Source organism: Sturnira hondurensis, unplaced genomic scaffold (genome assembly GCF_014824575.4).
Source record: "Sturnira hondurensis isolate 20B ecotype Veracruz unplaced genomic scaffold, ASM1482457v3 Scaffold0022910, whole genome shotgun sequence".
NCBI lineage: Eukaryota > Metazoa > Chordata > Mammalia > Chiroptera > Phyllostomidae > Sturnira > Sturnira hondurensis.
The window spans coordinates 15,676,930-15,690,222 of NW_028095541.1; positions in this window are offsets into that span (position 1 = coordinate 15,676,930).

A 13,293-nucleotide genomic window follows, 5' to 3' on the forward strand; every position below is an offset into this window, starting at 1 on the left:
GGTGGGATTGTCGTCTTCGTAAGGATGGGTCTGTCCTCTCGTTCAGAGCCTCTTCTAACGTGTGACTTTCCAGAGATCTAAACCGAGAGTCTGGAGTATTTCTGAAGGCCCCCTTCTCCGCAGCACGTCCTGTGGGCAGTCATCTCGGCCCCTTCAGACCAACCTGCTTTCATTCTGTCAGTGTCAAAGGGAAAACAACGAACTAGAGTGTCCTCTTACCAGAGTTTCCAGGGAACTTGTTTCAAGTCTCAGCTCACTCGGCATCCTGCACCCCTGCACTTCTCTTATTTATTTACCCCCCACCCGACCCCTCCCGGGAAGAGTGATGAAAGCCTGCTTCTTAGACCTCTTTCCCGATGCCTGGCTTTAACTTTAGCCCCTCGTCTTAGCTACCTTGGCAGCTCTCCACTTTCTTTGTTTGTTGATGGATTGATTATATGTATTTTATTCATCTTTTTCTAAGTATTTTTAATTAATTTTGTAATTGTTCAAATACAGTTTTCTGGTTTTTGCTCCCAGGGCCCCCCACCTCCCTCCCATTTCTACCCCCTCTAAGTATTCTGAGTAGGGGTGTTCATCTGCTATGAGCCATTCCATTGTGGTTAGAAATAGTTGTTCCCTAAACTCAGATCATTATAAATAGGCTTTTCACCTACAAGAATGTCAGGACACTTAAAAATGTTTAGAGTATGAGAACATTCTTTACTATTTGCAGATTTTGATACTTGTCATACTGGAGCTTTTAGGAAAATAATGTTTATTCTAACAATAAAGGAATATGTACTAATACTTTAAATATTAAAGTATTTTCTAATAAATTTTAGAAACAATGGGTTCTCTAATAAAAGCAGCCAGATAGGTAAGTAGTACCTCTTAAGTAATCTGGTATTACATGCAGAATTCAGCGATTTGCGGTCATTTAAACTGCCCCATCTCTTTAAGTTATTCTGTTCTCATTTCAGTAAAAATGTAATGGTTAGAATAGCTTATCCCATAGAAACAGAGTCTCAGTTTTATTTCTCCTTTTTTAAAATCCTTGCCCGAGGATATGTTTATTGGTTTTAAAGAGAGAAACACTGATTGGTTGCCTTCCGTATGTGCCCCTACTGGGGATCAAACCTGTAACGTAGGTGTGTGGCCTGACTGGGGATTGAACCCACAACCTATTGGTGTGTGGGATGACACTCCAACCAACTGAGCCACCTGGCCAGAGATACTTCTACTTTTTAATCAAAATGTTTTCAGGATTGTTTAGTCTTATTTCAAAAGTAGCTTATACTGCCTCTTTACTCAAAAGAGACCAGCATTTGTATTGGGTTCCTTAGTCGAAACCTTTATGAAGTGCCTGCTCAGATGCAGTTTCTGCCCACTGAAGGGGTTTACAGATGATAATATATGAGAGGTTTAAAATCTCTACTTCTTGACTTTTTCATAAGATGTTTTTTAAGCCTTATTTTAAATCTACCTGGAATGCTGCCCAGAATATGCAAAAGAACACATTGTAGGCATGACCTGACCACTGACCCGCTGTATGACTTTGCGTAAGTTACTTTACTTCTCTGGGCCTCAGTTATCCCATCTGTATCAAGTCAGCATAGATGATCGTAAAGTGGTTTCAACTGTATGTACCATTCTGATCCTCCTGTAGACTGTCGTACTAGAGCACTCTAGATGGAAACATACTTTTCTCTTAAAAAAAGTAAAAATTGAGAATAGAAAGATGACGACACTTTACATCACCCAGGATTAATAACCACTAACATTTTGTAATACTTACATCAGAGCTATTTTAGCAAAATAAATATTTCTGGTTTTTTTTTTAAGATTTTATTTATTTACCTTTAGAGGGGAAGGGGAGAGGGAGAGAACCATCAATGTATGGCTGCCTTTTGTGCATCCCCTGCTGGGAGTTGGCCTGCAGGGAACTGGCCTGCAACCCAGGCATGTGCCCTGACTGGGAATCGAACCGTGATCCTCTGGTTCGCAGGCCTGTGCTCAATCCACTGAGCTACACCAGCCAGGGCCTATTTCTGTTTTTACTGTTACCCTTTTTTCTCCCGTTCCTTCCCTCTCCACATACATCATGAGTATATTCTATTCTCCCAGTCTTTGTTTTACTTTTATTATATACATAGCCATAATTAATAGTGTCATATATTTAATTGGCCTAAGTCATATCACAGGGTAGTATCTAACTTGCTTTTTTTCACTTCCCGTGATTTGAGGCCTGTGTGCATACATGCGGCTCTGTTTTCCTGTGTTAGGGGCGGTCATGGCTAGGGAAGTGTTTTCTTTTACTGCCTCCTGTGCACACAGTGTCTTAAAGCCTCTGGGTTGAAAAATGTACACATTTTCAACTTAACTAGGTTTTGTCAAATTTCTTTCCAGAGTTGTATCAATTTAGACTCCTTTGGAAGTATGTGAGTGTTCTCATTTCTCTACATCCTCATGGACACTCAATAGTTTAGGGTTCTTAAGTTTTGTTTTTACAACAAACATGGCTGTAGGATGGTATCTCACTGTTGTACATTTCCTACATTATTAGTCAAGAATATTGATTTCTGTTGTTGCTTTTTTTCCCCAGAGATCTGCACATAATCTGGATACTGATCTTTTGCCCGTTGCGTAAATTTCATGTACTTTCCATCTGTAGTCTTTAAACTTTGTGCAAGGTATTCAATTGTATAGGTTTTAAATTTTTAAGCAGAGTTACTAGTTTATATATACATTTCCAGTCCCACTTAAGAAACACTTTCATAGCCACAGGCATAAGCTCTATTTGTTTTTTAACAGATTTAATGTGTGTTTTTACTTCTGGATGTTTATGAATCTGTGATTTATTTTTGAATGGTGTGAGGCAGGATGACAGCGTTTCCCATCACCTGCTCTGGATCGTTATTGCTGAGGTTTTGGCTGTAAAACTTCAGATCCAGGCTTTCTTAAGCAAGACAACAAAAATGTCCCTATTTGCCACTTCACTGCAAGGTGAAGAAATGATCCCCACCCCAACAGAGAGGCATTGGAACCTGTGTTGTGCAGAGAAATGACCGGGAGGCTGGTTGTACCACAGGCACCCAGCTGGATGCTCAGGAAGGAAGCTGAGGGCAGAGTTGCGCCAGGGGAAAACCATCTGCTCCTGGGCCTCCTAGCATCCCTGCTGTGAAACATTGCGAGCTAGGTAGTAACTTAGAAGAGTAAAAAGAAACACAGAGAACAGGCTGACAGTGATCAGAGGGGAGAGGGGAGGGAATTTCAGGGGAAATAGGGGAGGGATTTAGAGGAACATATATGAAGGATACATGGACAACAACTGAGAAGGGTGGAAATGGGAGGGAGAGGGGAGCACGGGGGTGGGATGGGATGGGAGTAATAGAAAGCTGTACTTGCAAAATAATTAAATAAAAAAAGAAAGAAAGAAAGAAAGAAAGAGAGAAAGAAAGAAAGAAAGAAAGAAAGAAAAACTTTCCAATCATAAATCTGTTAAAAAAAGAAAACATTGGGAAATGATGATAGAGTTTTATTAATTGTTAAATTGTTTGCGGGTTTCTGAATATGCTTTCTTGCAGATAGAGAAAACAAACAAATGAAAAGCCTTGAAACCTTTTTGAGAATAGAGAAAAGATGATGGTTGTGAAAACCTACTAAAAAGTACGGCAAGCACAGGGCGCTCATATGCTGTGTGTTGCATTTCCCGTGGGTTAGTCAGTATTAGACTTGAGGGTACAGATAAACTTCCCCACATTCCCAAGTTACTCTGCTTCAATTCCTGACTGCACTATATAAATACAGAGATTGGGGTACTCTTATAATGATGTTCCTAGTTTCATGGTGGATTTTAAAATTTTAATTATTCAAATCAATCATTGAAGCCAGCCGCTTTCTCTACAGAATTACCCAAAAAATAAGATTTGTTTCCCAAATCTTATCTTTTCCACTTTAAGCATTCTAATTGCTTAACATGGAAGAGTGGACAAAAATTACAAGGAGGTGGGTTTTATATCTGTATGAGGAAGAGAATTCTAACTAGTTCTAGGTGTTCAAAAATGAGCTGTTTAAATATTCACAGGTTCTGGGGATTAGGGGACTAGGATGTGTGTCTTTGGGGGCCTGTGATCTACCAAAAGTCTTTAAATTACTGTATTCTAATAAGTTTTTTCTACATTATTAAATGCACCAAACAGAAGGGGGCAGGGCCAAGGCCAAGAAGCCGACTAGCTCTTATTTTCCCCTTGATGCTGAAGATTCTTTTCTGACAGCTGCTACTATGGCAACAAGCATTATTTATTTATTTTTATTTTTTAGGGAAGAAGTGAATGGGCAACATTGGAATGGTTTTACAACTCAGTGCTTTTCTTCATTACTCTCTGGCCCCTAAAAGATCATCTTAGCAACATTTCTCGACCAGGATTTCTTATCTGAACTGCACAATGCAGAAAGTGATTTGAGTGGCTATTCTCTAAATCCTTCCAAGGTTGGCTGGAACATGTCTAGTGCCATTGAAGATTTATAGGAAGGGAGTTAGTTTAATACACACAATGGATGTCTTAGGACCATCACACTCCTTTATTTAAGCAAAAAGAGTAAGCCTAGCATACTCTTCACCAAAGAAGGAACACTATAATAAATACAGTGGTTAGTAGCAGGGATTCTGAGGGCGGACAGAATAATTTCAAATCTGAGTTCTGCCACTTAAAAATAATAACAGCATGTTTTGAGGATTAAATGGGTTAATGTTTAGGCTTAGAAAGTGGTGCCATATATGTTAGTATCTATTAAAGAAATCACATCATATAATTTATTGTCCACAAAGGGACACTTTAGAAAGTAAAGGACTTTGATCCATGTGGATTAATTTTTGTGCATGTCATGAGGTGACGATCCATGTACCTATTTTTTAACCTGTGGTCCTGATACCGTGTACGGAATAGTGCCCCTTTTTTCCACTGATGTGCAACACTAGACCTGCCGTATATCACGTTTCCATATATGTGCAGGGCTGTGGAGCTCACTCTTCTGTTCTATTGGCCTGCTCTACTCCATTGGCACTGACTAATACATGCTTTATAAAGCTCTATGGGGAATTTTCACTTCCTGACTCTTATCTACAGTATTCTAGGTCCTGTGACATGCTGTGTGAGTTTTATAATTCAATGTGATGTCTTTAATTTTTTTCTCTTTCTATGGTGGAATTATGCTCTTTTTAAAAAATATATTTTATTGATTATACCATTACAGATGTTCTATTCCCCCCTTCATTCCCCTCCACCTGCACACTCCCCCACCATTCTCCCCCCCTTAGTTTATAACCACTTGTCTCAAGTTCTTTAGATTCTATATTTCCCCGACTATTCTTGCCCTCCCCCCTATCTATTTTCTACCTACTGTCTATGCTATTTTCTGTACCTTCTCCCCCCTTCTCCTCCTCCCACTCCCCTGTTGCTAACCCTCCATGTGTTCTTCATTTCTATGGTTCCACTCCTGATCTAGCTGTCCTCTTGGTTTGCTTTTGTTTTAGGTGTGGTTGTTAATAACTGTGAGTTTGCTGTCCTTTCACTGTTTATATTTTTCATCTTCTTTTTCTTATATAAGTCCCTTTAACATTTCATATAATAAGGGCTTGGTGATGATGAACTCCTTGAACTTGACCTTATCTGGGAAGCACTTTATATACTCTTCCATTCTAAATGATAGCTTTGCTGGATAGAGCAGTCTTGGTTGTAGGTCCTTGCCTTTTATGACTTTGAATACTTCTTGCTAGTTCCTTCTTGCCTGTAAGGTTTCTTTTGAGAAATCAGCTATAGTCTTATGGGTTTCTATGTTTTGGGTTTATAACTGTTTACTAGGGTTATAGCCTCTAATTGGATTGTTCTCTTTATAATTATGTAGTATCCTTTGTCTCTTACTATAGCTTTTGTTTTCAAGTCTGTTTTTTCAAAGTTTTGCTACTCCATCTTTTTTTTCCTTTCCATTTGCATGAAATATCCGTTTTCATCCCTTTACTTTTAGTCTGTGTGTATCTTTCTTTCTGAGGTGAGTCTCTTGTAGACAGCATATATATTGGTTTTGTTTTCTTATCCATTCAGCTACCCTCTATGTTTTGATTAGAGCATTTAAGCCATTTACATTTAAAGGAATTGTTGATAGGTACATATATATTTTATTTTATTCCTTTTACTATGTTCCTCTATTTTCTTTTCCTTTTTCTTCTTAAAGCAGGCCCTTTAACATTTCTTGTAATAGTGGTTTGGTGGTAAGGATCTCCTGAACTTTTCCTTGTCCTGGAAGCTCTTTATTTCTCCGTAGACTTCATTACGTTTATTTTTATTAATCTTTCCCTTAGGATAAGTTCATTGATTTTTAGAGAAAAAGGAAGGGAGAGAGAGATGAGAGAGAAGCATTAATCAGTTGCTTCCCATATGTGCTCCAACCGGGAATTAAACCCTCATCCCAGGCATGTGCCGTAATCAAACCTGCCACCACGTGGTGTACAGGATGATGCTCAGCCCAACGAAACCACCCAGCCAGGGCATATCCCCTTCAGTTTTACATGCTAGCCGTGTGAGTAACATAGTCTTGGTTGCAGGTACTTGCTTTTCATCACTTTGAATATTTCATGGCAATCTCTTCTGGCCTGAAATGTTTCTGTTGAGAAATGAGCTGACAGTCTTATGTGAGCCCCCTTGTAGGTACCTAACTACCTGTCTTATGCTGCTTTTAAGATTTTCTCTTTGTCTTTAACCTTTGCCTTTTAAATTATGATGCGTCTTTGGGTTCATCTTGCTTGGGACTCTGTGTGCTATCTGGACTCATGTGTCTTTTTTCCTTCACTAGATTTGGGGAGTTTTCCCTCATTATTGCTTCTGCTAGTTTCTTGATCCCTTGCTCTCTCTCCTCCTTCTGGTATACCTATAATTCATATGTTGTCATGCTTCACATTGTCCCTTAAACTGTTCTCATTTTTCAAAAATATGTTTATTTAGAGAGAGAGAATGAGAGGGGGAAGGAGAGACATCAATAATGTGAGAGGGAAACATGGGTTGGTTACCTTCCATTTGTGCTCCACCCTGGGATTAAACCCACAAACAGGTATGTGCCTTGACCAGGAATCGAACCCCTAGCCTTTTGGTGTATGGGACAACACTTCAAACAACTGAGCCTCACTGGTCAGGGCTAAACTATCTTCATTTTTAATTTTTATTTTTTTCATTCTGCTGGTCTTACTGTTTTTTTTCTGCTACCTTATCTTTCAAATCTCCAATCAGTCCCCTGCTTCATTTAACCTACAATTTATTTTTTAAATTTTATTTCTTTATCTTTAGGAGGGAAGGGAAGGAGAGAAATATCAATGTATGGTTGCTTTTGGTGCATCCCCTGCTGGGAACTGGCCTGCAACCCAGGCATGTGCCCTGACGGGGAATCAAACCGCGATCTTTTGGTCCGCAGGCCCGTGCTCAATCCACTGAGCTACACCAGCCAAGGCCCAATTTATTCTTTTTAGTTTCTCTTCTGCCTGGTTCTTTTTATGGTTTCTATGTTCTTTTTAATGCTGTTGAAGTTCTCACTAATTCCTTGAGCATCCTTATAACCCTTGTTGTTTTGAACTCCGAATCTGGTAAATTGTTTGCCTCCGTAGCATAGAGCTTTTTTTGGAGATTATTTGCTGTTCTTTTATTTGGGGAATGTTTCTTTGTATCCCCATTTTGGTTGCTTCTTTGTGTTTATTTCTTTGTATTTAGTAGATCTGCTGTGTAATAGCAGACACCTGTTACACAAGTCTTATGTAATAGGTGTCCTATGGGACCCTGTGGAATGATCTCCCTGATCGCCTGAGCTGGGCGATCCAAGAGCGTACTGTGTGTGAGTTCTGTCAGTCCTCCTGTTGTAACTGAGTCTTGATTGCTATTGGCCCATTTGTGTGTGGGGTCAGCCTCAGGCTGGCTGATTATGAAGACTGATCCCAATCCTAGTGTATGAGGTTCTGTGCAGGTGCTGACCCCAAGAAGCAGAACTTGCCTCAGCAGGATCAGTTGCCTACCGAGATCTCTTTGGGTATGGTGCTTGTGAAGTCAGTTGGTTCCTGCTCTGATGTTATCTGAAGCTAGCAACTGGGCATTTTGGTTCTAGGGCCCCTTGGAAGACTCTGGTACATGTTAATGTTAGATGTTGCGTGTGACTGGTTCTGGGCAACCTGTTTGGAGTTACAAAACAATCTGCAGTTTGTGGCTGCCTCTGCTAAGCCTGGGTGTGTGTGTGGGGGAAGGACCAGGCTTCACACCAAGCCCTGCTTCCATCAGAAGTGAGCCTGGGTGCTGGTCAGTAAAAAGCCCAAGGCACCCTGAGATCCACCTCTGCCTGCCTTTGCCTGCTGGCTGACTGTAAGACTCAGTCACTGAAAGTGCCTGGTAGTGGTACTCAAGTTGCATGAAATAGGTTCTCAGTGAGTCTCCAAGGAGGGAAGGGTGGTCTGCAGCAGGCTGATGTGGGTTCAAACTCAGTGCAGGTGCTGGGTCTGAAGCCACTCAGCAAACGTCTCAGAGTATACAGTACGTCTAGCTGCCACCCTCTGGGTGCTCACTTACCTTTGTGGTGTAGTGGGGTCTCAGGGAGTCGTCAGGGCGAGGCCATCAGACTCTGTCAGGCCCAATCAGACCAAGAGTTGGACATGTGAAAGGAGGGCTCTACACTGGGTGTGCAAGGCAATGAAGGTCCCCCTTCTGGAGTCACACTCCTCAGTCTGTCCCAGATTCTGCCAGGAGCCAAAGTTCAGCAGAGCAGGGCCACCAGAAGCTGGGAGGGCAGTGCTGGTGGATCTGCCATGATAGGAAGTCACTGGTCAGGCTTGTGGGAAGTACTGGCCCCCACCTAGAGCCACACAGCTCAGTCTCCTGGAGAGCACACGTTTGGCAGGGCAGAGCCACCAGGAATTGGGAGAATGGGGCTGCCTGGAGCCTGGACAATGGGGCTAGCAGATCTCCTGTGACAGGAAGGCACTTTCCAGGTTCACAGGAAAATGGGGGGAATGACTTCCACCCCGAAGCCATGCAACTCAGTTATTGGCATGCCCTGAGTCCTGCCAGGAACTCTACACCCTGACCCACGCAGCTGACGCCTCTGCAGGAAATGAGCTTCACAGGGTGCAGTGACAGGGAGCCTGGAGGATGGGGCTGTTGCCTTCTCCCAGGATGATACCCAAGGAGGGTAGTGGCCCACCCAAGAAAGAGCGTGTCTGCAGTGTGAGAGAGGGACTCGGCAAAGGGATACTGCCAGCTATCCCTTCAGCTATCTCCCCAGTGCCAACGAACCCCAGTTTCTCCTTACACAAGTCTAGTTCATTCTGTGCCAGAGCCCAGGGTGAGTGTCTGAATAAGGTTTTGTGCATTGGTCCTTTAAGAGGGTGCCTGTGTCTCTGGTTGACTCGAGTCTCTCCCTAGCAGACAATCCCTGCTGATTTTCACAACCAGATGTTATGTGGGTGCATCTTCTTGGCTCTGGTGCTCTGGGCTGGGGAGTCTGGCATGGGGTTCAGACCCCACGCTTCTCATGGGTAACCTTTGCAGCTTAGATATCCCTCCAGAACCAGCCTCCACCCGTGGGAGTGGAACAGCCGTTTTTGTGTCTCTGCTCTTCCTACCAGTCTCAATGTGGCTTCTGACTATAAGACTTTAGCTGGTCTTCAGTTGGTTTTTCAGGTTGATTGTTCTATATTTTAGCTGTAATTCCAGTTTGGTCCTGGGAGGAGGTGAATGTAACTTTCACCTCCTCTGTCACCATCTTGGACCCTCTCCTTGGAAGTGTCCCGTTGACCCCACTCTGCCTTTGCGATGTTGCCTGGATTTTTTTCTTGATTCAGCCTCTCTGCATCTGGTGCTTCCCATCACTAACATCACTGCTGCTCTTCCTGACTTCAGAGCCACAGTCACTATCATTGCATCACCCCCAGTGTGCTTGTTACCCTGGGCCACCTTCCCTCCTTCCTCTCCCTGTAACCCTGGGATAATGGCCACCTCCCTTCAGGTGCCATTTTCCAGCCCTGCTTCCCACTGGAAAAAATATGGAGAAGTAAGCCGATTAGGCCACTAACTCAAAATAGTGTCTGGACTTTTCTAATTCCGTAGCAGGAAGACAGTGCGGCAGAATGCAATTTCCATTCCCTGATGCCGCAGTGGTTATCCTGAGGGGGAGGGGAGGGGCAACCAGAGCTCCGGGTCATCCTGGGCTGACTTCTCACGTGTGCAAGCTTGCTTATCAGCGGGGTTGCATACCATGCAGGTCTTTATCTAAGGCAACTGAGCTCTTCTTGCCAGAACAACCCGGCTGTCACCAACCACTGCAGGGGTCCGAATTGGTGACTTTCTCCTTGGAAGCAAGGAGGCAGGACAGTTCTGGCCCTGACCTGGAGGGCTACAGTTGGAGCCCAGGGTGGTAGATATTGAGGCTGTACCCAGAATAACGATTTCTTGAGAAAGCTGAGAGTGTCCAGTCTCACTGGTAGTCTGTTTCCTTCAGGCATTGGAGTGACTGAACTTGAGACAATTAAGCTAATTTTTCAAAACCTTGATCGCCAATTATAACACCAAAAGTGTTCAAAAAATACTGTCAACTTTTCTCTGTGCCAGCATCTCACCAGAAGCACTTGGTATTGCTATGGCAACAGAGTGAGGACAATGTATGTGGCTGCATAGTCAGGGCCTAATGTTGATGGAATTCGGGAGCCTCTTCTCAATGTCATCCATGGGCAAGCAGGATCTTTTAATTTTGCAGAAGGCAGAGGTGGAAAGAGAACGGGAGAAATGAGCCTCTGGGCCAAGTGGAAACCCACAGCCCGACACATCCATACAGGCACCAGATGGAGTCGCTTGTGGGGCTCAGCAGCCTGTCACTCCTAAGCCCTCTCAACCCAGAGCCTCTCTCTCTTTCCTCACTCCCCACCCTCTTCCAAAATGGTTTACACAGTCAAATTGAGTCACTTTTCTGGTTTAAATCTAGTAATATTTTCCTTTTGCCTACAAAGGAAATTACTTTGTTGCTTACTTTGTAAGCAAGGCCCTTTTTATGTTGGTTCCAACCTACTTTATGACACCAGCTCTGCTCCTCCCCTAAGGCACCGGCACAGCCTCGCTTCTCTGAGTGGAGCTTCGCTTCTCCTCCCTGTTGGTGAGTGAGGGCCACCCTGCGCATGCTCCAACCTGCCCCCGCCCCCCCCACCCCCACCGCAGCGGTTTGTCTCTTTGCTGTCCTGTCTTTTCTGCTGGATTCTGAGTTCTTTGAGAATAGCAGTTGAGTTTTCCTGGGAAAACTCCAAGATGCAGGCCATTCTTGGAGGGGTAAAATATCTCAAGATTCCAGGTAACTCCAGGTGACACCCTCACTTTCCAGGAAACAGGGTCTCTGGAAATCATGCATGTAGTCACATGTGTGATTTTTCTCAAAGTGGACATGTCAGGCCGGACTTCCTTTGTCCAGGTCCTTAGAGCCTGCTGTGATGGAGCGTATTTTACTCAGAAGCAAGAACCCCGTCACTCTCCTAAGAAAAAGCTGACAGTGTCTCAGAACTGGCCCTGGGCCTGGAAAGCAGCCAGGAGTGGAGGCAGTTGCACTCCTGTGCCCCCTCTTGTCCTGGGGCTCCCTAGCCAGCTTCTCTAACCAGACTTTTTGGCCTCTCTGGGCACATCCGCTTCACTCCTCCCTCCTCTCACCCTGGCTGCTCCTAACTGCAGCTCCAGGCAAACTAGGAGGTGACTTTTTGGTTGTTTAGCGCCCTGCTGCTGCGGGGATGTTTGCAGGTGAGCGGCCACACCCAGCCATACAGGACCCAGAAGAGCAGGTCACAGAACCCCGAGTCAGTGAGGGAGGCTGCAGAGGTTCTGGTTAACACTCCCACCTTTGGGCCCAGGAGGCTGCTGAGAGCCCCACAGAGGGGCGTGGAACCCCGTGATGGACCTTCAGTGTAGAGCTCCCCGGTTACCTCAGCCATTCCTACCTCACCGAACTTCAGAGTTACCTGCCTGGTGGGCTTTTCCCATACCCAGGCACTGGGCCTCACCCCAGGCCAGTGAGTGCTCCAAGCCCTCAGCTGATTCCTATGCTGGTCACACTGGTTCATGAACCCACAGAACGCGGGCTCGCCTCACTCTTCCCATTCTGAGTGGCTGTGAGAGGTCAGGGCTTCGAGCCCGTGATACCTGAGGGAATTTACGTGGCCTTCTCTCTCCCTTCAAAACCCAACCTGTAACAGGGGAACTTACGTTAGAATAAACACAAAAGGGCAAAAGTTTAAAAAGGCTACATTGTGAGAACCAAAAGACAGAGCAGGAGTTTGAGGATGAGAGGAGGTGGCCTGGTGCATGAGGGGAGTGGGAGGCACTTCCTCCTCTGCCACCGGAGGCCACCCTTTGTCACAGCTGCTGGTGTAGGGGTTCCCGTCAGAGGGAATGGCTTTGCTTATGAAACGTAGTGCAAGCAGCAGAGCTTCGTGGCACTGCTGACCCATGGGCCGGCCATTCTCGGCCGTGGGGGGCCTCTCCTGTGCAACATACAGCACCCCTCGCCTCTGCCCACTGGGTGCCAGCAGCTCGCCCACAGCTCCTGGTTATAACAACCAAAAATGTCTCCAGACATCCCTAAATATCTGCTGGAGGGAGGCAAAATGGCCTGTGGTTGAGAACTGAACCGTGGAGATTTACTGGTGGCCAGGAGGTGGAGGGTCAGCTCCGCAGGGAAGTCGCGCATCGGAAGCAAGAACAGCTCAGGCTCTGGGTGGTTCCTATCTTTCTCCCAGTGCTGACTGCGGAGAGACCTTTAAACAGGTGTCTCCGCAGTGCGTCTCCACCTTCTTTGGTAGCACTCGACCCTCGGCCATAGACTCCACACACCTCCCCCACTGTTCTAATATGGCCGAGGTCATGTCTTTGCATTCAGGCCTGAGGCAAAAAGGGCTGCAGAGTCAGAGGAGGCCCAGCCGGAGGTNCCCTTTGTCACAGCTGCTGGTGTAGGGGTTCCCGTCAGAGGGAATGGCTTTGCTTATGAAACGTAGTGCAAGCAGCAGAGCTTCGTGGCACTGCTGACCCATGGGCCGGCCATTCTCGGCTGTGGGGGCCTCTCCTGTGCAACATACAGCACCCCTCGCCTCTGCCCACTGGGTGCCAGCAGCTCGCCCACAGCTCCTGGTTATAACAACCAAAAATGTCTCCAGACATCCCTAAATATCTGCTGGAGGGAGGCAAAATGGCCTGTGGTTGAGAACTGAACCGTGGAGATTTACTGGTGGCCAGGAGGTGGAGGGTCAGCTCCGCA